This window comes from Passer domesticus, chromosome 8, assembly GCF_036417665.1.
Source record: "Passer domesticus isolate bPasDom1 chromosome 8, bPasDom1.hap1, whole genome shotgun sequence".
Classification (NCBI taxonomy): domain Eukaryota; kingdom Metazoa; phylum Chordata; class Aves; order Passeriformes; family Passeridae; genus Passer; species Passer domesticus.
Window position 1 is genome coordinate 55,079,556 of NC_087481.1, and position 24,899 is coordinate 55,104,454.

A 24,899-nucleotide genomic window follows, 5' to 3' on the forward strand; every position below is an offset into this window, starting at 1 on the left:
CTGCCCAAGGCCAGGCTGGAGCAGCCTGGGATAGGGAAAGGTGTCCCTGCCATGGCAGGGGTGGAACCAGGTCATCTTTGAGGCCACATCCAACCCAAAGCACTCCAGGTGCTGGATGGAGCCCAGGACCTTTGGTTAGAGGAGAGGCCTGGTCCCAGTTCATGTTTTCACTCTGGTTAATTGTTCCCCCATTGCTTCACCCTCCTGTGAGGGGCAGGAGCTCGAGGAGAGGCTGCAGCTCCTGCAAGGGGACAGGGAGTGCCAAAAGCCTGCAGCCAGGAGGGGAAGCTGGTCACAAATGGCACTTCCCAGCCATGGAAAATGTTGCTTTCCCCCAAGCTTTAATTGCTTTATTTCCATTCTCTCTCCTGTGTCCCGGCGCAGAGCTGTGCTGTCACACGCTGTCACCGCAGAGGAAGGGACCAGGCCACCACAGATCCTCCTCCTGCTGTGAGGTCTCCCAGCCCAGCCCAGGGGAAACCAGAGATGTCATCAAGTCACAGAGGTGGTGTGAGGACACAGTTCTGCCTGCTGGGCTCGGGCAGAGGGGCTGGTTAAGTGTAAAGGGTGAGTTTATCATGCTACATCAGACAGGGATGTCTTAATTTAAAAGCAATTCTTTTTGTGGCATATTGAAGTTATTTTCCCACTTGTTGTCTATGTCAGTGCTGTATGCAGAGAAAATTAGGCCTAGGGGATGGTGGCTCACCAGTTTTTTATTTGAAGTCTATGAGAAAGGAAAATGTAGTGGAGTCTCCATTTTTTGAGGTCTGTGTTCCAGTGCATCAAGACAATAACTCCCTGAGAGATAGGCAATACTTCAAGTGTGCTTTATGAGCTGAAGACAGAATTATTGACTTGGTTCCTTTAGCCTGTGTTGTGCAGGAGATCAAAGAAGGTGTTTGCAATTGTATTCTAGGAACCTGACCAACACCAGTGTCACAAATCCAACATAAAAAGCCAGTGTTTGCCACCCAAGAAGTCACAAAGATGGTAAAAAAAAAAAAGTGACAGAGAAAAAATGGAAATAATAGGAGAAAAAACCTGACAGCTTTCCAAGTGTGAAATTTGTTTGAGAGTAATTATGTAAGAATACTATGCATAGTTTATTCCATGCCAGATCTCCTGGTGAGTGTATAAACATATTCATGCTGTTAATGTTTCCACTCAGAAGCAAATTACCATTGCACTACTTAGAAATTTGTCAGCAGAGAGGTGGAAAAGGTGGGAATTAAGGTCCTGCTGCAGTAAAGACAGTCCCACTATTAGCAGTGAGCCAAGCTCAGGCACAGCCCTGCAAGAAGTGTTTAAGGAAGACATTTCCTCAATTTTTTTGATCCCAGGAAAAAGCTTATTTCTCCCAGGAAGAAGAAACTGGAGCTACCTGTCTTCCTCTCACCCAGAACCAAAGCACTGGGAAAGCTTCTTCAGGGTATCAAACAATGCTTCAAGTTTGAGCATTCCTTCTATTGAAATCTGAACACAATGGACTTCATCTTCCCTGGGCTCACTGGGGCCCTCGAATGTCAGATCTGTAACCCTGAGAAGCAGATCCTCATCACTCCCCATTGTTTTCCACCAGATGAAGATCTTCCATAGAAGCTGCATAAAATAGGCCATTCATAAAAATATAAAAACATCTTGTACCAAGACAATAGCCCAACATCATCCCTGGTGAAGTTAGCAGTTAAACATGCAAAGAATTTCCCTCTCTCCTCCTGCTCCAGTGCAGAATCCCAGCCACCACCATCTCTGCCTCATCTCCATTTCCATCACCACTTCATAAAAACTGGGAAGATCAGATCAAGAGCAAAGGCTTTGGTTACCTGGAGAGCTCTTGTGCTCATGATGCAAATGGATTGTGGTAATGGACACTAAAAGAGAGTCTATTATCTTGTCCTCTCTAAGAGGACTTCTTAGGAGATTTCTTTGATGTTTGCAAATTGGACAAGTTATTGATTTTGCTATTCATGATCCCATTTCCTTCCTTTTTTTTTTTTCACCCTGCTTTCCTCTATGCTCTACATGCCCAGATGGGAAGCAAATGGAGCACCAGGACAGAAATGAGGGGTTATTCAATTTAATCCAAGACTGAGTTTCATCACATCAGCCTAAATAATATCAGGCCAAATAATATTTATCTGTGCTCATTTTTCCTCCAGGTTTATGTGGAATAAGACACAGGCGACTCACTTGATGGGATTATTGACACTATTAAACACTATTAAGCACTATGGTGTTTTATATTAGTATTAGTTTAAAATTAGTATTGGCTGCATGGGAACATCCATGTGTGCTTAGCCTTCCCTCTTCCACATTCACTGTAGCAGTCATATTTTCTGAAAAATCCCTTTGCCTGGGATTCTTCTCCTGAGAAGCTGAGAAGCCCCAGAGAAAAAGGAAAACAATAATTATCTAATTTGCTTCTCCTGTGTTTTGCTGCTTTGCAATGTGGTTGGAAATTGTTTACCAACAGGTGATTGTTTCATTAGTTTCAAGGCCTATTTTCAGCCTACATTTGGTCACAGGAGGAGTTTCCTTCAGTCCTTGCTTGAAAAGAATGAAATGTGAGAAATGTAAGAAGGATGTGGATGCAGCCCACTATTTCACTCACACATTTCCAGGTTCTTTGCCTCTTTCTTGGACTCATAATGTCTCATTTATTTATGCCACACCACTGAGAGCATCATGGCAGCCCTCAGTGGTGATTTACTGGCTGTCCACTTCTTCAGATCAACATCAGCCTTTACACAAAGCAGAAATGTTCCTTCCACCTGGTTAGGCACCACTCAGGAGAGCAGTGGGAGGCCAAGGATTCTCTGGGTAAAAGGCTGATTAGCCTTCCTTAAAACAAACTTAAACTGAACCAGGGGTGAATGATCTAGAAAGCAACAAAGTGCATCTAACTGGAGTAGAAATGGAACAAACTGTGCTCTTTTTGGCTTCCTTTCATGTTTTAATGAGAAGTGATAAGCACCATGTCTGATGCTATTAAAGGGCTTGAGTGGATGAGCCCCTTGTCTTGGGCCAGATGCTGCTATCCTTGACACCAACATAAACAAGAGTTTTTCCTGGGATGGATCCAAGGAGCAGAGGCCTGTCCTACACTGCAGCAGCCCAAGTTTGAACCCTTAAAAGCCCAGGCTTCTTTTCAGTCCTTCACATTGCAATGAGAACATCTGACCTCTCCGCTTAACCCTAAATTAAATTTGCCTTTGGTTTTTCTGGGCAGGAGGCTCAATTTGCAAAATATTTGGAGCTGCTCGGTTCCCACCAGCATAAAGTTCAGAGGAGGTCACCTCACAGCAGTGCCACAGAGCCCAGCCTTGCACATCTGCCCGTTGTCACACGTGGAGCTGCACATCAGCTGTGCTGAGGACAGAATTCACATGGCTTCTCCTTGGGGCAGCCTCTCATGCTCAAAGTGCACTGTGGCTGAAGGAGGATGCACAGGAATTCCTGCAGAAGTCTCTGGCTGAGTTGAAAAGGAGGCACTGAAATGTGCTGCTGGAATAGGAATGTAATGAAAACTGTAATATCAGCACTGGGTGCCAGTGAAATTATCCAGTTTTGTAATACCATGCTACAGATTGCTCTGCTGTCCTGTACCCTCACAGCTTAAAAGAAATAAAGGTGCTGCACCGGAGATGTTTGGGATCTGATAAAAATCAGTCTCTCTTTCATCAATATCCCTTAACTATGCAACTAGGGACAATATATTAATTTCCAAGTGAGGGGGGAAAGAGTGTAGAAAGTCCTTTCCTGTGTTTAATCCTAAAATTATTTCCTGTAGATGCTGAATATTCTCCTTGTGGCCCTGGAGGCGATTCAGTAAGAGCACATTTGACTGCACTTTGAAGTTCACCAAGGGCTGGCTGTCCCCTCACCAAGCACACAGCTGTACAACATCCTACACAAGGCAAGAACGAGGATCTGACTCGGATTTGAGTGACTTCTTGGTCCAGACAGGAACCAGCCTGAGCCAGCTCCCTTGCCTTGGTGAGTTTTAGGAAGCTGATTGGGATTCTGGGGAGCTAAGCCAAGCCTTTGTCCCTCCTAATCTGCCCACTCTGAGTGAGAGATAGCAGTGCCAACCCTTAGAAAGGTGCCAGTTGTCTTCCTAAATGCATTCAGATTTTCAGGCTGAAGGTGTGGGGATAGGCCAGTCTCCAGTTCTCAGTTTAATTTTGCTTCCAGGGGTGTTGTGACCTCCTGCCCACGGAGCTTTGCGGGGCTGTGCAGCTGCACAGGGCCGGGATGTCAACACTGGCATGCACAGCTGCCAGCATTGCTCACAGGTCAAGCTCCCAAAGTTATGAGACAGTCCAAGAGGGGGAGGGAGAAACCTAAAGCTTGGAAAAAGGCAGGGGGGAAGAAATGTCTGAAGCTTAAGTGCTTGTGGCAGTTCCTAAACTATGGCGAGAGGTGCTCCTGTCTCTGCAGTCCAGTTCCAAACCAGGGTTCAACCAAGAGCCAGGCTTCATTCCCAACTCCACCCTCAGCTCCAGCAAGGCCAGACCAATTCTCCCAGCACTTGACAAAGCAGATCTATCCCTGGGAAGAGTTTTTCCAGCATGCTGGGACAAAAATCTGGCAACGCCTCTGGACAGCTTTAGCGATCAAAACACTCTGGGGCCTCTCGTTTGTTGGTAAGATTTTCCTACAATTCCTTGTTTAGTTTTCTTTTTATAGATTTTTTGTCTTGCCTGTGAAATGACAAACCCTAAATGTGTTTGCTTTATTTCTGTCCTTTAAAAACTGTTCTTAACAGGGGAGAAAAGAGATGCAGGAGGATGGAAGAGGCTGTGGAGGGATCAGCTGCTGGGCCATGTCAGGGATCCAGTGCCTGTGGACCAGTCTAAAGCTTGGCTCCATCATTCAGGGCACAGGTGAACATTTTTTGGAGGCTGAGGGGTATTGGGGTCTCCCTTTCCTGCTCCCTCCATCCCAGTTGATGCTGTCCCAGCTCCATTTCACAGTGCAGGGCAGGAATCCCCCTCTCCTGCAGAGTTTAGGAGAGCATTGAAAGATTGCTTCATGCCAGTCCAGCTCCAAAAAGCAACCGAAGGCTTTGAACAATTTGTGAGTGAGTGGCATTTTTATCTCTATGGAAATGCTCAGACCTTCCAGCACAGGCTGTATTTCTGCATTAACTCCAAGTGAATGATCTCATAGCCTTGAATTGAATCACTGGGGATGATGATGGTAAAGCTGGCTTTATATTGATGGTGTCACCCTATTGTCCCTGCCCTGTGTCTCCTTCCCCGTGTCAGTGTGGCAATGAAAGTCCATTGTGGATGTTCCAGCATCCGTCACTTAATGCAACTGTCTCTGGTCTCACAGGATGGATGGCTCCATCCTAAACAGATTAACTCCTTCTGAGGAGCCACACAAAAGGGATATTTTTATTTTTATTTTTATTTTTATTTTTATTTTTATTTTTATTTTTATTTTTATTTTTATTTTTATTTTTATTTTTATTTTGGATATGCATGCAAATACACAGCTGCACAACGAGGGGACTTGTGTGCACATCAGGGAGAAAACACACCCTGAAAAGCCCCTCCCCACATCCAAAGGCCTGCAGAAAGGAAGAGCAGGAGGAACAGTGAGAAACTCATCCCAGCCCTGGGATTGCATCAGGCTAAATAATATTTATCTGTGCTCATTTATCCACCAGGTTCATGTGGAATAAGACACAGGTGACTCACTTGATGGGATTACTAACACTATTAAACACTATTAAACTTCTAGAAAGCTCACAGCACTAAACTCTCACTAGTTTCTTTTTTGTACATACAAATTTACAACAGCAAACAGCAAATTCTTGAAGACAGACTGGAGGCCTGTCCCTAGAATACAGGATGATATCACATGAATTTCTGTGTTTCAGCTCCATTTAATAACACCCAATTCTTCTAACCCAATGGCAAAATAATTTTTCTAAACCACTAGCAAATTTATTCTATTCTCTCCTAATAAAAATTGAGATGTCCTGATCAAGGGTTTGATGCAAAAGTGAAAGAAAGCAGTGATAATCTTTCCACTGACCTCAATAAGCTTGGATAAAGACCCTGAAATAAAAGTTAATGTGTATCAGGAGAAACAGTGAGCTGGAAGTGAAACAACATAGATAAATCTATTGCCTAAAATTGCTGCAGGAATAGCATTTGTCTGATGTTTTAGTATGGTTAGATTCTAAAATACATTCTCTATGTGGTTAGAGAAGCATTTTCCTTAAATGAAAAAAAATGGAGCCAGTCAGACTTCTCTGTTTGAATGCTGATGGCATTTTTCATTTTTATGCCCTTCTCCAAAGCAGAAAAGCAAGAGATTTTGCTGAAGCGATAAGGGAATTTATACATTCACAACAGATCTGCACTATTATGACTCCAACATGTAATGCTGAGGCAATAAAATTTATGACTGTCTTCCTCAGTGCCTTAATGAGGCATTGCAAGGCTCACTCTATATTTGCAAATGTCTTAACAGATAATGATTTTAAAAAGTACTGGAGTACAGCTGCCAGCACAAATGGTCATAACACCAATTATCTTTGCAGGATTTAGTCATTATGTGGAATCAGAGGCAAAACTGAATCACAGGCCAGTTTTCTCCTCCAGTTTGTGAGGAAGGTGAAGGGAATGTGTTTCTCCAGACCCATCTCCTGTTAGCTTTCCTCTCCACTGCTGCCATAATCCTAGCAATTAAACTGAGCCTCCTGATGAGACTTATTATCTTTAATCCGGCTTGTTCTGGGGCGTAAGCGGTTTCATTAATCCCTTTTTGGCACGCCTGCTTTTCCAGCTCAGCCCTCCTTGTGACAGGAGCAGGGCAGCTCTGGGAGTGCCTGCCAAAGGCTCCCTGAGGGGTGAGGGGCTGACACCCCACCTGGGCGAGAGATCCCAAATCCACAAGCAGCTCAGAGTCAAGTGGCACCAGGGGGAGATGGGTTAGTGAGTGGATTGACAAAATCAGTTGTGGAAATAAACTCCTGGCAGAAAGCTCTCCATTTCCACACATCTGTGGGGCTGGAAATGGCAAAAGAATGAGTGGAATCTACATCGTTGCCTATCTGCAAGCTCCCCAGACTCTTCCATGGTTTTTGGGGTGAGTCTGTTTGTTTGGGGAGGAAATGGCAAACCATTAAAACCTTCCATCCCTTCTATTTCACTGCCAAGGCCAAACCCACGGGCTTGTTTGAGGTTAGGCCAGTATATGGGGGTTTGGAGCATTCCAGAAAGGTGCAGTCATAGAATCATGGAATGGTTTGGGTTGGAAAGGACCTTAAAGATCATCCAGTTCCAGCCCCCTGCCACAGACAGGGATGCCACCCACGAGATCAGCTTGCTCAGGGCCCCAAACAGCCTGGCCAACGACTGATGCTAATTTCACTTCCCCTAAATTCTGAATCAAACAATAGGAAGTAGCAACTTCTTTATTTCTTTTCAGAACAAGGGCATGTGTGGCCCATTGACCTCTTCAACCTCCCCTGTGTGCTTTCAGAGTGAAGGGAGAGCCCTTTCTGTGTCATTTTTCCCAGGGCAGTGCTGGTTCCTGTGAACAGGCAGGAGGAGGAAGGTACCACACAAAGGTTTCTCCGAATACCTTACACTGTGCATCTCCACTCTCAGAGACCTCTAAGAGCAGCCCTTGGCAGAGGACTGGGTCAGCAGCCCCTGGTTTTCACAGCATGGGCTGCTGGGGGGTTTGTGAGACACCCAGGGCTGCTCTGCTGAGCAGTGACTCAGCTCCCCACCAGAAAGGCCAGGGGTTTAATCATAGGTCGTGATGAAGTCATCAATCCTGAATTTCCACCATGCTGGACTGCAGTTCAAGCAGCTCCCACGGCCTCAGAGTTTGTCTGAGCAATTCCTCCTGGCCCTAGAGAAATGTCCAGACTCTGATGTGCCCTGCACCCCTCCAGCAGCCCCAGTTTATTGCCCAGCTCTGAAGGACAAACCTTCACCGTGCTTTCTTGTCTGCTCCCACACCTGACTGGCCAGACAAGGCAAAAATCTGTTTATTAATTTCGCTTTCAGGTCAGGCATGAAAGCAAAGGATGTGATGAGCTCACTGGCCTAATGTCCTTAGCTGCTTGGGTTGATTTAAGGTATGTGTTTTGGTAAGGTCCAGAGACCAATTTTTCCTGTCTAATAAAGCAGATAAATGAAAAGGAAACATTTGCCTCAAAAATATTTTGTGCAAATGCCCGTGGTTTTTCTCTCTGAAATAAATGAGATTTTTATTTTTGTCTCATTCACTTGGATGCACTTCATAGGATCATAGAATAGTCTGGGTTGAAAGGGATCTTTAAAGGTTACCCAGTGCCACCCCCTGCCATGGGCAGGGACACCTTCCTCCATCCCAGGTTGCTCCAAGCCCCAACCAGCCTGGCCTTGGACACTTCCAGGGATGGGGTAGCCACAGCTTCTCTTCCATCCAGAGACAGAGCTCCATGTGAGGCTCTAAACAGTAACATTTTGGTGATTTACTTCAGCTGGAAAATCCTGAAGGGAAAAAAATGATGCTGTGGGTTGCACTTCTCCCCATTCTCATTCCCTACAATTTCTTCTTAATCTTAATATTCCATAAACACATCCACCTTAGTATATGGTGCCACTGCAAGATGAAAATTGCCTTGAAATAAGTACTGTATAAACCATGGAAGGCAGAGAAATTCCCAATCCAACCATTAAACATGAGAGGAAATGGTGACAAAACAGCCTAGCAGCTGCCTGCCCACACCTGAGAGCAAACAACACTTCTGGAAGTGAAGATCCCTCTGAAATTCTGCCCATTTTGGAGCAGCATCCCATGAGCAGGTAGAATGTGAGCATTAATTTGTGGATTGCAACATCCACCGAGGTCAGAGTGAAGACTCAGCTCTTTTATGGACTCATGTTGCTAAGAGCAAGGGTTGCTTTCATTTACCAGCCCACAAATCCCATGTGTGGTATTATTTCCCTGTTTTTCAGTGCTAAGAAATGTGTCTATATAAAACCTCTCAGAAATATTGCTCTAAGGATTCTGTAATTCATTGTAACTCCCAGCCCTAATAACTACAAGGTGATTTTTCATAGATTTCTAAAATTGGCAGGCTAATATTTCTTGGATCAGTCAGAAGAGAAATACTGCTGTATCCTTTGCTTATCCTTTCCTCATCAACAAGTGTAATTACAAAACCATATATCCCCAGCTCAGGATTTCAGGATTCCCTGTCAGAGCCATTTTCCCATCCTCCAGGAACCAATCTGAATCCTATTACTCCAGGGGAATGTCAACTGATTCATCTCCCATCCCTGTTGGCTTTAACTTCCATTCCTACCTATCAAATATCTGTCACAGCTGGAATGGATAAAAAGCAGAGATATTCTCACAAGCCTAAAACTGAAAGACATTCACACTGAGGAGAAAAAAGAGGGATACAGAGGTTTTCCTCCCCAGAGAGAGTGGGACAGAGGAACCTCTGGACTCTGGGGAGGGAACAGAGCATCAGCTCCAGAAAAAAAAAAAAAAAAAAAAAAAAAAAAAAAAAAAAAAAACACCACATTCTGCTTATGGAGGGATCTGTCTGGGACCATTTACTGCTGTCATTTAATCAGCTCAGAGGTTTAACCTGCACTGGGAAACAGCCACCTCTATGGAAGCCAGGAGTGTGATGTGGAAGAAAAATGGGATTCCTGAGCCAAAAAGAGGAAGGCCCTTTCCACACAAAGGTTATGGATGCTTTTAATTCCAAAGCCCCTTGTGCCAGGGCTGCAATAATTGATGCTGGAACTTGACAAGCCAGATCAATGATTAATGGTGGGTTTGCTAGTTTTGAACCAAGAGCTGCAGCAGAAGTTAAATCCATTTGTACCCTGTCACAGGAGGGGTGTGCTTTTAAAAAGACAGGCAGAAATTGGCAGGATGCTTTACAAGGAGTCTGGTGGAGAGAATGATTTTCTGCATCCTTTAATAACAGCTTAATTTCATTTAAGGCATGCCACATATTCAGGTTACCACAAGCATAGGATGGCTTATCTGACAAGTGGTTGTGATGGATCTCCTGTATGTTAAACACTTTCCTTCAGGAAGTGTCAAAAACATGATTGATTTCCTTTTATCCCTGTGCCCTGGGGAATTCTGTTGCAATTCCATGCACTTTGTTAGAATTAAAACAAAAATCCAGGCAGGCAGGAATGAGCAAAATGGAATGCAGGCAGTGTTTGTCATTGCTGTTGGTGGGAAAGAAGGGATGGTATGATTCTCACCTTTGAAAAGATCTTTACCCACAGGTGGAGCAGCCCTTTGCCTGAATGGCAAGTGGTCTACAATTTCCAACCCTGCTCTCCAGATTGTTGGATGTGAAACCAGAATCAGCCCTGAAATGTTGCTAATTCCAGCATAAAGCAATCAAGAGTTAATCTGCAAGTTCTCACTCAGGGAAATTACCCTGTGCCAGCAGTGGGCTCCTGACTTGTGCACACAGGTGAGGATTTGACTCATTTGAGATTATTCACAGCAGAGATGCAGCAGTGATAAATGTGGCAAATGTGTTATGAACAGCAGCACCGTACTGGGATGGTGCCAATGGCATGCTCTCCTCAGGGATGGCTTTTTGGGAGCACCCTCTGCCCTGCCTGTGGGGCAGGAAGGTGCCACCATGGCATGGCAGTTGTGTTCTAAAGCAGTGACACAAAACTGTCCCGTCGAGCAGGAAACTGTCACCACTCACATTTTTACCATGTCACCCCCAAGTCAGGTAATCAGAGCACAGACTTCTCCCTCCCTGCAGGAATGAATGCCTGTTGCTGAAATATTTCCAACACAGTGAAAGGTTAATGTATGCATTGCCATGCATGTAATTAACACTTCTCCTCTTGCAGCACATCACCTTTTAAAATTAGCCTTGCTTTTGTCCATTTGTGGCAGGAGCTGGCATTTCCCTTCATTTTGTTCGTATCTTTAATTTGCAGTGCTGGTTTTCTGTCCTCCACATGTACCTGCAGCCAAACCTCATTTCTGATGTTTGACTCCTCATTTCTAGGCTCATTTCTGAGCTGGACTTGATTTCTCAGTCTGTGCCCAGCACTGGGAGTGCTCCCGAGGCAGCCTGCAGGCAGGGAAGGATGGGAAGGATGCTCTGCTCCTGTTCCCTCTGCTCCCAGGGCCTCCCTTCAGGCTTCCTGCCAGTCCATGCCTGCAGCAGCTCCTCTCTGCCAGTCCAGCCCCTTGGCAAAGCCCTGCATCACCCAGGGGTGCTTTAACCCACCCTGCCCTGTCGTAGTGGGGATGGTCAAAATACAAAGCAACACGCTCCATTTTCAGAAGGCTTCAAACCTGTTTTTATTCTAGAATGCATGACTTTTATACATTCTTATAAAACTCCTAAGTTTACACTTTACTCATTGTTCATGAGAGACAAACAAAGTGCTCATTGGAACAGGCAGTTGCAGGTTTCTCTTATTTATCCTTATTTCTTTCTTGGTTTCTATGTCAATGACCTTGGTAGGAAATTCTTTCAGGGATAAACATGGATCCTCTTACCAAACTTCTCCTGGCTCACAGAACTCATTGTAAAACCTCTTCCACCCTGCCCCTCTGTCCCAGCTCCCATCTCAGCTCCTCTTGTGACATTTTGACATTTTTGGTTCACCTGCCGAGCTGCTCCTGCTGAAGGTGTGTCAGTGCTCCCAGGGGTGTCAGCTGATTGCTGTGCTGCAGCTTCAGCTTCTTCTGGAATGGTCAAGGCTTTATTAGACCCAGACTAGGAGCTGACTCAACTCGGGGTTGATTGAAGTGTTCAGTCCATTTAACATCTGAGAGCTCAGTGTTGGAAGTGAAGCCATGTTGATTTTTGCCTTTGTTTTTTTTTTTTAATTAAGGTTGGGATTGAAAGTATTGGAGATGATATTTTGTGTTTAGATTTAGATGTTCATTATTTTTTATTATAGTCTTACAAGTTGTGAGTTTTGTAGTATTTTATTAAGTTATAAAATGGTTTTGTATTTATCACTAGATCAGATTTTTTGTATTTATCTCTATAAAAATATATATTATTAATATATATTTATATAGTCATAATAGTTATATATTTATAATATTTTATATATCTACATATATTTATCCTCTATTGTATTTATAATCTGTATTTATCTCTATATTTATCTCCATCTCCACCTACAACAAAATAAGCACTCCTCAACATATAACAACAATCTAAACTAACACCTCAAAAAAACAATTCAAAAAACTTCTAGAAACTACAAATCAAAAACTCAAAAAAACCCGTCACAACTGTCCACATAACTCTTCAACAAAACCATTCCACAAAAATAGTAACAACAAAATTCACTAAAAGCCATTCCTCCTCCTGCTACTCCCATCCTGCATTATCCTCCACAATAGGGGCGATGAGTGTCCTGCCATGGGAGCTCTCTCCCTGCAGACAGGATGCATCACTCCTTTCCAAGCCCCTGAGGAGTTTCAAAACTCAAAATATTGGGAGAAAGAGCAAGGAAAAGGGTCCTTTTCTGTTGTAGCTTTCTGAATATTTTTCACCATCATAGGAAAAAAAAAAAAAAAAACAACGGAGGAGAAGGCTTTTAAAAGACCAAAAGAAATAAACATCAACTGAAGTTCCTTTGCTCCAGTTGTCAGACTTGGAATTTTTAATAATTTTAACATATCCCAAATACCTCTGGAAACCCAAAGGCCTTCTTGGGGTTTCTGTATTTCATTTTAGCTTGATGAAAAATGAGCAAAAGCGCATGTTTTTGTTTTTCCAGCCTAACACAAAAGTTCTCTAAACAAGGATGAGTATCCAGGTCAACAAAGCAGGAACAGGCTGCACCATGGAAAAATAAAACATCAGCTCAGTTTCCAGAGAGGTGAAGAATCAAAGGCCTTGTCCCTGCCAGGAATTCCCGTCTCCCAGAGAAACTCAACAAATTCTAAATGACCAGCAGAAAACTCTCTAAAATTGAGCTTTATTTTCGTTCCCCATGGGAAAAGGGGATTTTACATCTCCTGCCTCTTGCAAAAACCCTACATTTTCCTAACAGAAAGCTGGATACGTTTTCAGTGTGTCTCAGTGCTTTACAAATCATTTTGCATTTTAGTCTCCCTTGCTCCCCTGCCACGGGAAGGGCTGAATTTTTGATTTATATTTCATAGGGTTAGGTGATGATACTTTAAGTCATCTTGGAAAGCTGTTAGCACAAGGAGTCCTGCTGGAACATAATCCTCTGCAAAAACTGCCTCTTCATGAGAGGTATTTGCAGGCTGGCTCCCACCAGCAGGGCTGGGCTAAATCACAGCCAGTCATAAAATATGATTGTAAGGTCTGTTCTTTCCCTAAATTGACTATCTTAAGGCAAAAATCCTTCAGCAGGTATTTTAGCCAGGGACTAAGGATACTTTATCCCACTTGAGTAATCCCACTCCCACTCATAAAAGTCCACATTATCTCAAAAGCAGCCCTCTGGATTTAGTCGTGCTTAGTCAGTAAAGCCCAGCCTATTTATTTTTGTTCTTCTCCTGAAAGTATTCCATAAATTCAAACCCATCGCAAAAATTGCACCAAACCAAAAATATTTTTTAAAAAGTCATAATAATAAAGGGTATGTGGAAGGCTTCCAAGGATTCCTTAGGAAAATTCTTTCAAATTCATGTGCATTTAAAAAAGCATTATTTCATTCCAGGCACACTGACAAAAAAATGTTAGGAACTAGAGCTGGGAAAAATATTTTTGATTTGGTAAATGGTGGCAGCTTTTTTTTTTTTTTTACTAGTTCAGTAAGGACCAACTTGTAAAAACCATTTTCATCAACTGCAGAACAACCCTGACTGAATTACAGCCACAAAAACCAGGTAAAACAGCACCTTCCTTGGGAATTTGCAGTGAAAACGTCAGGCTAGTTCAGCAAACACTTTTATTTATGTTCCACATATTGTTCTAAATTTCAGCAGTGGCCAAGGTGAGCATATTTATCTGAGCAGCTGATTCTGTCACCCTTCCTTGGCTGGCATCTAAGAAATTGCACATAATTACTGGAAAATGCAAAGTGGGAAGGAACTCTTCTTCCTTGGACTGAAAACCTAAATGATGACATGTCCTTAGAACCACAGAATCATAAAATGGTTTGGGTTGGAAGGGACCTTAAAGATCATTTTGTTCCAATTCCCTGTTATGGGCAGGGACACCTTCCACCAACCCAGGTTGTTGTTCCAAGCCCCATCCAACCTGGCCTTGGTATTGATCACTGGGAGGAAATTTATGTAAACAAAAAATTCATGGTTCCAGAAATGTTTTTTCCCCCTTCTTTGCTCCATTTTGGCTGCCTGTGTCCAGCTTTAAGTCCTGCTGCATCCCTCTGTAGCTGCCAACCCTCCCAAATGCATCCTCCATTGATTTCCCTCTTTTTTGCTGTATCCTCTTTTAGCCTTTTTATGATGCTGGCAGCTGCAATAAAATATGCAAAGTCATGAAACTCTCAAGGCTGCCTTGAGCTCATCGAGTTTGGCACAAAGGCCAGCAAAGGGCAGAACCTTCTCCCTGATGGATGTACAGAAAATGCTCATTTCCAAAGCAGGACAGCCACAAAAATCCCTCCAGGCATCACTGAGGACCACAGGACAGGCAACCCCTCTTGTGGAGTAAAAACAGTTGAGAGCAGCAGGACTGTAAAGGACAGGAAGATGCAGGAGGTGGGGAAGCTCCTGCCTTTTTTACATGGTCTGTAAAAATAAATTCATAAATAAAAAAATGCCTCTGGGTGACCTCATTGGCCGTGCTTTCATCTGTAGGCACTGCAAATTGGGAACAACAAGGCACTTCAGCAAATTGGAAAAGTCACTGAAATAGAAAGAAGAGGGAAACTGTTTCAAGCAGAACATTGTTATTTTTGTCAAGTGTTTACCAAAATGTAAGTGGAAAAATTATTTTGAAAATCCATCTCTGACATCACTCAAGGCTCAGTGAGGGCAAGGGATGTGAAGTAGTTTCTGTGTAGATGTGATTTACTCTATATTAGAGATGGATGAGCACTGTCTGACTTCATCAGGTTAATTAATTATACACTAGCCCGAGTCAGATTAGGTAATTGCATTTCTAATTGATCAGGAGTCTTACCAGAAGGTGGATGCAAGCCAGATATTTTAAAATATCCCAAATATGCTTCCAAATTTGAATTTGAAGTGAGAGCAGCTCCCAGTTTCTCAGTGCGGTGATACCTCCTGGGCCATTTGAAGTAGAGATGCACTAACAGGGTGGAAGCTCTGCCTCAGCAAAGAGGGGCATCACTCTGAGATAATTATAGACACATACCTTGAATGTCAGGGACTTGCCATAACAGATCTACATTTGAGAGTGGGGTTTTTATAAATAACGTGGCACTTGGCACATCTCCCACTGCAGCAGGGGACGGGGCTGTCATGCAAATATGTCCCCACGGTGCCTTGGAGGATCTGCAGAGCAGCCTGGCTGTCACTGTCATGTCCTGCTTCTGGAGATGTGTTAACCAGCACTAAATTTGTTCTGATCCTATCCCGGCTTTGCTGTGCCTAGACAAGAAGAGCTCTGGGTCAGGAGCTGCTTCCTTATAGTTGTAACATATGGGATCAAGCAGTGCCTGGCATCCTCTGTGGGAAATTGGAGAAACGAGCTGTAGTGACACTGCTTGCTAAATGCTGCAAGGAGATCACGGGAATTCACTGCTATTTTCATACCTCTGTGACAGGGGAAACTAATTCAAGGCACTTTGAAAATGCAGCCGATGTGCTCTGAAGGCTGAGACAATACGGGCTGAGAGCAAAGGCCAAGAGCAAAATTCTTTCCGAGGAAGCTGAGCATGTGTTAGATATGCAGGGACCTTCTAAACCAGGGGGAAATGCAACTGCTGCAGAAACTCGCCATGCACAGACTCTCCTTTCCAGCATTCAGAAGGTTTTGAAGCCAGCTTTTTCCAACCTCACCGTTCTCCTCCCCTCTGCATTTCAGCTACTCCAGCCAGCAAGAAAAACGAAAGAATTAAATATTTTGAAAAAGGACAAAAAAGAATGGCAGGAACTAAGGAGATTATCAACTCAGATAGAGAGCAATCGCCTTTAAGACGTCTGTCTTTGATATGCAGCCCTCGAGGTACATTTAGGGCAGTTCCTATTGAAATTGGTGGCAATTAGGCACTTAGGTACCTCAGCCTTCCCACTCCCCAGCAGCGAACAAAAGCTTTTGAGTGCAGCCCCTGCAGGAAGAATTAGTTTGGAAAAGGGAAATGGGTTTACAAGTTGTGAACTCAGACAAGGACATTCGAACAACAAAAACCTGGCCGACTCCTTTGTTCAGTCACAAAAGCCAGCCACCATTTGGCTGAAACCTTCGGTTTTTCCACAGCAGCTCCTTAAATGAGCTTTTGGAAGGTCAATTTGTAAGAAGCAGATAAAACCAGCTGCCAGTAAGGAAATGCCATCTCATAGTGGAGAAAGGACATGCTGGGAAGCGAGTGCAGATGCTGGGGCTCTGCAGAACCAAAAATTGTCCCCACCATCATGTAGAAGCTGAGTGAAGGCATGAAGCTCCTGCACCAACTGTTCTGTGGGAGAACCTGCCCGTGCCAGGGCTTCAAAAAAGCACAACAGCAGCAAAAAGTCCTTTTCTAACACAAGCTTTTATTAAAGAAACAGCACGGACCACTTCTTGCTGGATGCCTTTCTCTACTTCTCCCCCCTTCCCCAAAAAGACACATGGTTTGAGCTCTCTTTTTTCTGCACATCTTCTCCCCCAAATTTTCCTCCTCAGACAAAACCCTACTGAAGATGGAGACAGGACTTGGAGAAGCAGAGGTTTTTCAAGAAAGTTTAAAGGAAAGATCTGAACAGCCTGGCTGCATAAATGCTGAGAAGAATGTGAATATCTGCCTGCCTGTGGCTGAAAATTGAAAGAATGGGAAGGAACTGTTCAAGGTGTTTCAGGAGGTTATAAATAAAAATAATGAGATAGGATTTCAGAAAGAAATGTTAAGGCTGAATATTAAGGGGGATTTCCTGACTGTGGGTGCTTCTAGTGGTTTCTTAAGGAAAAGTGATGGATGAGTTATCACTGAAGGCATGACATGGAAAAGGCACATCAGTCAACACTGCACCACTGGGCAGGGCTGGGCAGACCCAGTCCTCCTCCAGCTCCCCTAAATCCTTCTTACCAACAGTAATGTTACTCTAATGCAGGTCCCCAACCAGCCAGAAGCAACCAGATTTTTGTCACACAAATGCAGAAGCTTGTGGAAATCTCACTGTAGTGCGTGATCCAAGGTTTCTGCTAAATTCAGTTTACTGAAGTTCCTGAATCAGGTCACAGAGCTACGCCTTTCCAGATTTTATTTATATCAGCATCTTTAGCCTTCAGTAAGAAAGTCCCATGTTACTCAGAAACCATGGTTTTTTGCATTGGTTCAGCAATAAAATCACAGACCACTTCTGAACAATTACAGGGATGGGGCAGCCACAGCTTCACTGGGCAACCTGTGCAATTTTCCTTTTAAATGTAGCCAGGGTAGGAGGAAAAGCTGGAAAATTAAAGTTTCTGCACTTGTCACACGCTCTACACACGAGATTTATGAACCACACCATCTGCACATACACCAGCCCCAACCACATGAGAGCTGGATCCTCTCCAATAATCTGTTCCTGACTTAGCCAGTGACCTTGAAAATCATTAATCTGTGCATTAAAATCAATATAATATTTTTTAATGCTTCACTATCTGTCCCTCAAAGCTGTGATGGAGATGTTGAAAATTAAATAAAATTTGTAACATATTTGATTCTGCATCAAAAAAAGCATGTTAAAACTAATGCCAGGTGCCTGAATTAGGCATGTACCTTCTCATTCAGAATTTGGGCCTTTACCTATGGACCTGAAATCAGATTTTTTCTCAGTCCTGCTATCAGAAGGGAGAGCAGAGAGATGCAGCTCTACTTTTAGCCTCTGCCACTACAGCTGGGACCTCCTGTTTGTGATGCACTGTGCTACAGGATTAGATGATAAATAAGACAGTAAAGTTCTTCTACCCTAGAAAGAGAAGAGAGGTGCCCAGCTTGCTTGCAAGCATCCCTGCTCCTTATTTGAATGTTGAAACATCAATTTCTAAATCAATAGCATTCAATTTGTTCAGAGAAAACTGGGTGCAAAGGCAGAGCTGTGTGATAAAGTTGTGTCACACTGGCTCTCCAAAAGCCAAAGGCTTTTTTTTCCCAAAGCCTGTTACAATTGTTCTGGGTGTTGCATCTAATCCTGAAAGATCCCAGTGATGAAACATATGAATATCAAAGGAAGGATTACATTTACTGTAACTTCAGAGTCTTTTTCCTGTTCCCTTCAGGTGGATTTAGAGATGCTTGTTTAGTTTCCATTCACTATAGGTTTTAATCCCCCCAGAAAACAAGAACATACTTAGAAATTATCAAAATAGCAAAAATATTTCTTCTCCACACTGGTCACCAGTGAAATTCTTGACATAAAAGCAAAAGAGGGAATAAGGTATTTAAGTCATTTTGCAGCAACAAAATACAAGTCTGATTAACCATATACTCTCCTTCCTCCAGCAGCTAAAATATGTATAAAAACTCCAGTGCTGCCCAGTAAAAGTTGGGCATTGCAATGAGCTGGAATGGCTTGCCTGCACATAGAGAGTGTAATGACCTGGCTAAAGTCAAAGAGCAAACCAAAATTACTCCCAGGACAAGGACATGGACATTCACATCTGTCACTGTGTGCCCTGCCCACAGAGGTGATGATGGAAAAGCAAATTCCTGCACCACTTCTTTCTAAAAGTGTCCTGAAAACTTCATCATGAGTCATCTAACACTTGTCCTGTTAGTAAATACGAATGTCAATGAAATGTTAATGTGACATTTCACCACAATCAGGACATTAATTTAATTATGTAAAGATCCTCATTAATTAGATTCCCTAATTGCTACGTTTTTTTGCTTCCTACACCTGGAATTATTAGCAGGATCTTCGTGCAATGGTTTCCATTCCAATATCTGTGTAAAGCCCCTGGACCTACAATGTTCTCCATGACCCATTTAATAAAGTGAATTATTTCACTGACATCCATGATAGTTTGGGGGTTGTCATTGCAACTCCTACTTTTGATTATAAAAACCCACCTCTTAACCTGAACTAAGGTTCTTTGATTTTACAGAACATCTTTACAAAGAGGAAAGCTTGCGTGCATGATCCAAAATACATTTGACAGCAGTGTTTTTATTTCTTTCTTGCCCTGAACTACCTCCCCTGTCTGCTGGGAAGGCAGAAAACTTTGCCAGCCTGTTTATGGTAAATTTGTTAAAAACAAGTAGATGATGGAAAGATTTCCAGGCTTGGTAGAGGACCATGTGTCTTCGTGCTTCAAACTCAGCAGTGTGGGGATGTGTTTGTATACATTAACCACACCTAAAGTCCAGCAACAGAAGCTCCCATTGCCATCAGTGGCAAGGCCATTGTTTGCTTTTCCCAGTAAATTCCAAGTGCTCTCAACAGCACAGAAGCCCCATCCCAGGATAAAATGTTATTTTTCTTTCACTTCAGCAAATAGATACTCAGGAGGGTGGAGAGCTGGCTTCCTATGTTGTCAGAAAAATTCATTTCCAGCTGATGACAACAGGGAGCAGAGAACTGTGTGATGATAAAACATCCGTGCTCCTTGCTTTGAGGAGCTCAGCACCACAGTGAGCTGAGGGAAACTGGGCAGCAGCTGAGGCTTGGGGCTGAGTGTCCAGGGGCACTCGGGCACACAAATCCTCTGATCCATGGCTCCTCATCCAACGCACAGATTATCCAGCAGACAGGGAAGGGAACACCAGGGACTGCCAGCCAGAAGTTGCTGTTTCTGTCTGTCTGTCCTGTGGGAGCTGAGGAAGTCCATCAGCACGCTGGAGCTGCTTTCAGGGAGCACTGGGATGCAGTGGGGACACCAGGATCTGCAGGAAGAGGGATCTGCACATCCTTTGCATGGAGAGACCACAGCCCCACAGGCCAGCAGCTCTGCTCCACCACCTCCTTCTCATTTGTTTTCCCCTTTTTTTCCTGTTCTTTCAGGTGGAAATGACTAACTCCTTCCAAAGGACGCTGGTGGAGAACAGCTTATTTATGTCTCTTGCACAGCTGGCCAGAGCCTGTGCAGGAAATGCAGGTGATTTATCAGAGGCTGTTCACAGGCACGGAAGATGGGCTTCCTGCACAGCCCAGGGGCTCTTCCTTTCTTTTATTTCCTCTTCTTTTTCACTCTTCCCTGTTTATGAGGGTTTCAAAAATTCCTCTCCAAGGGTTCCAATCATGTTGCTGTAAAATTACTGATTCCTGTCATATTTAACAAAGTGCTCTGCCCCTTCCAATGCATTTTTTTCTCTGTGTTTCTTCACATCTCTCCCAGTTCACAGCCTGCATCCTTCATCAGTCACAGCTTTGAGCTAAATGCAGCAGAAAACCACATGAACTATGTGGTGATGAAATGAATTCAGTACACACCATAAATCTCAAAGAAAGTCCTAAAAGCATCACACATCACCTACTGCACATATCCATTGTCAGTAGGATCCCACAATCCTGAATTTAAAGGTTTTCTTCTTGAACTGGGTGAATATTTTCCATCAGGTAGCACAGATGTATTTGCAGATCCTAAGGGCAGCTCCAGGCTCAGCAGAGGGTGCCCTGATGGCACCTGCAGATGGTGTCACACCTCATGCCATGGCACAAATGTCTGAGCTCACATCCAGTAGTTCCTGCCCTCCTCAGCAAACCTCACCTTCCCCCTCACTCCTTTCTCCTCCCACCTGTCCCTCTCAGCAGCACCCTGCATTTTCTGAAACAAGCTTATGTCTACCCTCATTTTGGCATGCCCTTGAGTTGCTAAGAGGCCTGCTTCCAAAATCTTATTTTTCATGTTCCAAGAGATTGTCCAGCTCCCAGTAGAGTCACATTTCCCAGCACTAGGTGTTATCACAGAATACAGAATCATTTACCTTGGAAAAGATCTCCAAGATCATCAAGTCCAGCCATTCCCCAGCACTGCCAAGGCCACCACTGTCCCACGTCCCCAAGTGCCACAACCACACAGCTTTTCAATCCCTTCAGGGATGGGGACTCCACCACTGCCCTGGGCAGCTGTGCCAGGGCTGGACAGCCCTTCCTGTGGAGGAATTTTAATGCCTGTTTAGAAATATCTGATTTCTCTGCAGCCATACACATTTATACAACACAGGCAGTGCTGTCTGCTATTTACATGCTTCCTGGCATCCTAAGAAAAAGGATCTTCATGTTTCAGGGGGACTCCTCCTGTCAGAACAACTCCCACATGCTCTGTATGGGTTATGGCTGTTCTGGAAGCAACAGGACTCTGATGCTGGAGAGGCAAGTGTCACGTAATTTCGGGAGCACACAGAGTGAAAGCACAATTCAAAATCCTTCTCTTATTAATATTTGATGTGTTGTTTTCTTTCATCTGTGCTGCAGAAATCAGAGGAGTTAAAAGAAGCAAAATTATTTCAACCCCCACTTTCCTGTCCTGAGGGACTATAAACACCATTTTTCTTTCTTGATGTACCAAGTGAAGTGCCTGACAGGTACTGCATTAGGGAGCAGAAACACACTGTGCTTTTCAGTCTGCTACAAAAGAAGGAAAAGCAAACCCAGCCAGGGTCTGCAGCTGGCTCGTGGCTCCCGTGGCTGCTGGTGACAGCTCACGTGTGAGCCAGGAAACAGCTGCACAGGAACGGGGCAGTGACACTTGTCAGGGTGCTGGTGACACTGAACTTCAGGCCCAGCTGACTTGTTATTCTGCTCCCATGTGGTTTGGCTTTTATACTCTCCCTTCTGGAGTTATTTGTTGGTTTTTACCAGCTTATGGCTGTGTGGAACTCCCAAGGACACAACCACCTTCTCTTTCACTGCTGTGCACCCCTGCCATTCTCCCACTGCCACTCCACACAGGGAAGGATCCAGGGACAAACGTGGAGTCCTCCTGATCCTTCACATCCCACTCCAAACCTGTTGGAACCCTGGGTACTGCAAGTTTTGGGCTTTCTGCGCTGAACAACACAGACCCTCAAGAGAACACTACATCTGACCTGAGGCTGTGGAGAAGGCTTCCAAAATTAAATAACAGACAAAAAAAAACAACATATAGCTATCAAGAGAAATACTTGCAGTCACTCCTCTGCCACTGGACTAAGGGGTTTCCAGGGAGCAGCACTGGAAACACGTCCTGCTTGCATTGAAATTTCCACAGGACATCTTCCCCTCCTTGGAAAAGCTGCTCAAAAACAGGCTACACACATGTCAAGCTGCTGTTGGGCCTGGAATTATGAGGAAAAAAAAGATGATAGGCTAAGAAACCCTTATAATGTATTGTAATTAGGAAATATAGTTGCCTTCTGATTGTAACTGTGTGAATTATAACACCTGTATTGTCTCACCATTCACATGAGACTGAAAATGGAATAGAAGTTTTTAAAAGACCTCTCAGTTACCCCATCTCTAGGTCAGAAAAAGTGCATAATCCAACAGCAAACAGAATTTTTGATGGGTCTATTACTGTAAAGTTTGAGCTTTAATTGCATTGGCTAAGTCCTTCAGCTTGTCTTGGCACCAGGTCACAAGGAAGGAGTCTAAGCAGCTGTGTCAGGTAGTGATGAAATGATTACAAAAGTCTCCAATGACCAGCAATTTACAGAATGGTACTTTATTCTTAAGGGGGCAAAAATGGAAGCTTTGTGCAAAATCATCAGTTAGGGCTTTGAATCTCAGACAAATCTGTGTTCAGTGCTAGAGGGTGGGAAAGCAGCACTCCAGAGATGTGGTGGTGCTGCTGCTCCTCTTGCTGGTTATCACCTCTGCAGCTCTTTACTGGCAGGGAACAGCAGAGGGGATGATCAGAGCTCCAGAGCCTGCACTGGAGACATCTCCAGAATGGACTCGTGGGAGAAGCCTCAGAGCCCCTGGGCTCCCAGACCTGCCAAGTGCCTCAGTGCCCCCCTTTGCAGCACAAAACTGTAATAAATCAGGTGAAAGATTCATTGGTGCATGATGAAACCCCTGCTCTGGAAATACCAGGACAGGCCCTGGGCTGACTGCTGAATGGCTCCAGTGGGATCACAGGGACTGACTCCAGAACCCACAGACAAGCACAGAATACAAGATTCATTTCTGGCAGCAATTCTGTTAAGCCAGGTAAATATTTAATAAAATGAGCAGGAGAGAATGATATTTTCTTAAATGCACTTATCTGCTTATATGGGAAAAAATGGATGGAGATTAGAAGGCCACGTACTAATGCTAATCTCTTACTGTGTGTTTTAGTTTGCCTGTGGCAAAAAAACATTAATTCAGGGTGGGAAAGCACAGCAAAAGGCAGGAAATATCCAGTGCAAACACGACACCAAACACTTCCAATTTAAATGCCCAGCTGGTTTCCGGCCATTTTTGTGGCCACACATCAACTGTGGAAAAATATCCATGAGAGATCAGTCCCTCCTTTCTTCCCTTTCCCTACCTATGTTGTTTCCGTAATTCTGTGTTTCCAGTAAGTGGTGAGTTTTACAGCTGAATAAACTCAGGAGTCCCCTTAAAATGCTCTTCCCTGGGCTCAGAGGACCCCAGCTACCATGGACACCATGGTCCCAAAGCATTTCCTGTATTTTCCCATCTCCCTTCTCCCAGAAGGAAACTCCATGGATCCATCTCCCTTCTAGCCACAAAAAGCCCAGTTTGCTTTTATCACCAAAACCTGGCTGAGAATCATCCAGGGACGAGGCCTCGGGCTGGGAGAACTAATCTTTTTTTTTTTATTGTGTTGGACATGTTTTCTCTTTTCTGCCTTTGGTTCATAATTGTTCATGGGAGTGGAGTGTGTGATCCCTTTGTATTCTTTAGATGGCCAAAGCTGGACACAGTAGGCAATCCACACTGGATTCACTCCCAGCCCACAGCAGGGGCTTTGCAAGACAGTTTTATCTCAGAAAAAAAGAGATTCATGCTTGACCTTCTCATGGCAGACAGAGTTCAAATATGAATCCCTCTGCAGATTAAGATAAAGACCTCGTTTAAACTGGTCTAAAGGACACATCCTCCTGCTAGAGTTTTCCCAGTAGGAGCAGGGGACTTGCCAATCAAAAGTCTCCTTGCCAAGCTTCTTCTTCTTTGGTGACTGAAAGAAACAGATTTAGCCATTCTCCATTAATGCAGACCAGTAATTAAAACCGTGTGACCCAAGTGTGATTACAAAAACAAGGAGAACTGTGCTAAGCTTTTATACTTCATGACAGCAGAATCCTTCACTGAATCACGCGAATAACCATCCTCCTGCAAAGCTGGCAGTTAGGTGGGGAAGGCTTCAAAACCAGAGACAATGAGCCAACAGGATGGGTTTGTTTTAGATGAGCTGTCTCTCAGTCTTTCTCCAGGAACCACCTGGAGTGATGCTGCCCAAGCTCAGGTGGTGCTGCTGGACAGACAGACAAAGGATGTGACCCCCACTGGGCTCAGCTGTGCAGCCCCTTACCCACAGAGGGAACAGAATCACTGCAAATCACCATCTTTTCCTTCAAATAAGTTTTTCTTTTGGGCAGGAAAAGTCATCCAAGTTTTGTTTTGTTTTGTTTGATTTTTTTTTTCATTAAAAAAAAAAAAAGTGCAGGCAGATGGGAGCATGTGTGAGAGCATTAAAAGGGCTGTCCTGCATCTTTGGAAAACAGACTCTTCCAAACCTCAGACCACCCTTTCTATAAGAATATATACTTTTTAAAAAGAGTTAATTATAGTCTTATCTCAGAAAATAAGGGATTCTTGCCTGACCTTCTTGTGGCAGCTAGAGTACACACGTGAAACTCTCTGAAAATTCAGACAAAGACTCAGTT

At 43.9% G+C, this 24,899-nt stretch overlaps 2 long non-coding RNA genes across 4 annotated transcripts in view; one reads left to right on the forward strand and one right to left on the reverse strand.

Moving 5' to 3' along the window:
* LOC135306918 (uncharacterized) overlaps positions 1–24,899 on the reverse strand; it is an 80,325-nt gene that overhangs the window by 31,109 nt on the left and 24,317 nt on the right. The window lies entirely within an intron of this gene.
* On the forward strand, positions 3,799–20,616 carry LOC135305906 (uncharacterized). 2 transcript variants are annotated; one of them, XR_010366896.1, is made up of 6 exons: positions 3,799–3,999; positions 4,444–4,649; positions 4,772–4,889; positions 8,043–8,113; positions 10,281–10,474; positions 20,086–20,616. It is a non-coding gene; the product is annotated as an uncharacterized LOC135305906 (long non-coding RNA). The 2 variants fall into 2 exon arrangements; XR_010366895.1 differs by lacking the exons at positions 3,799–3,999; positions 8,043–8,113 and having other exon boundaries at positions 4,010–4,649.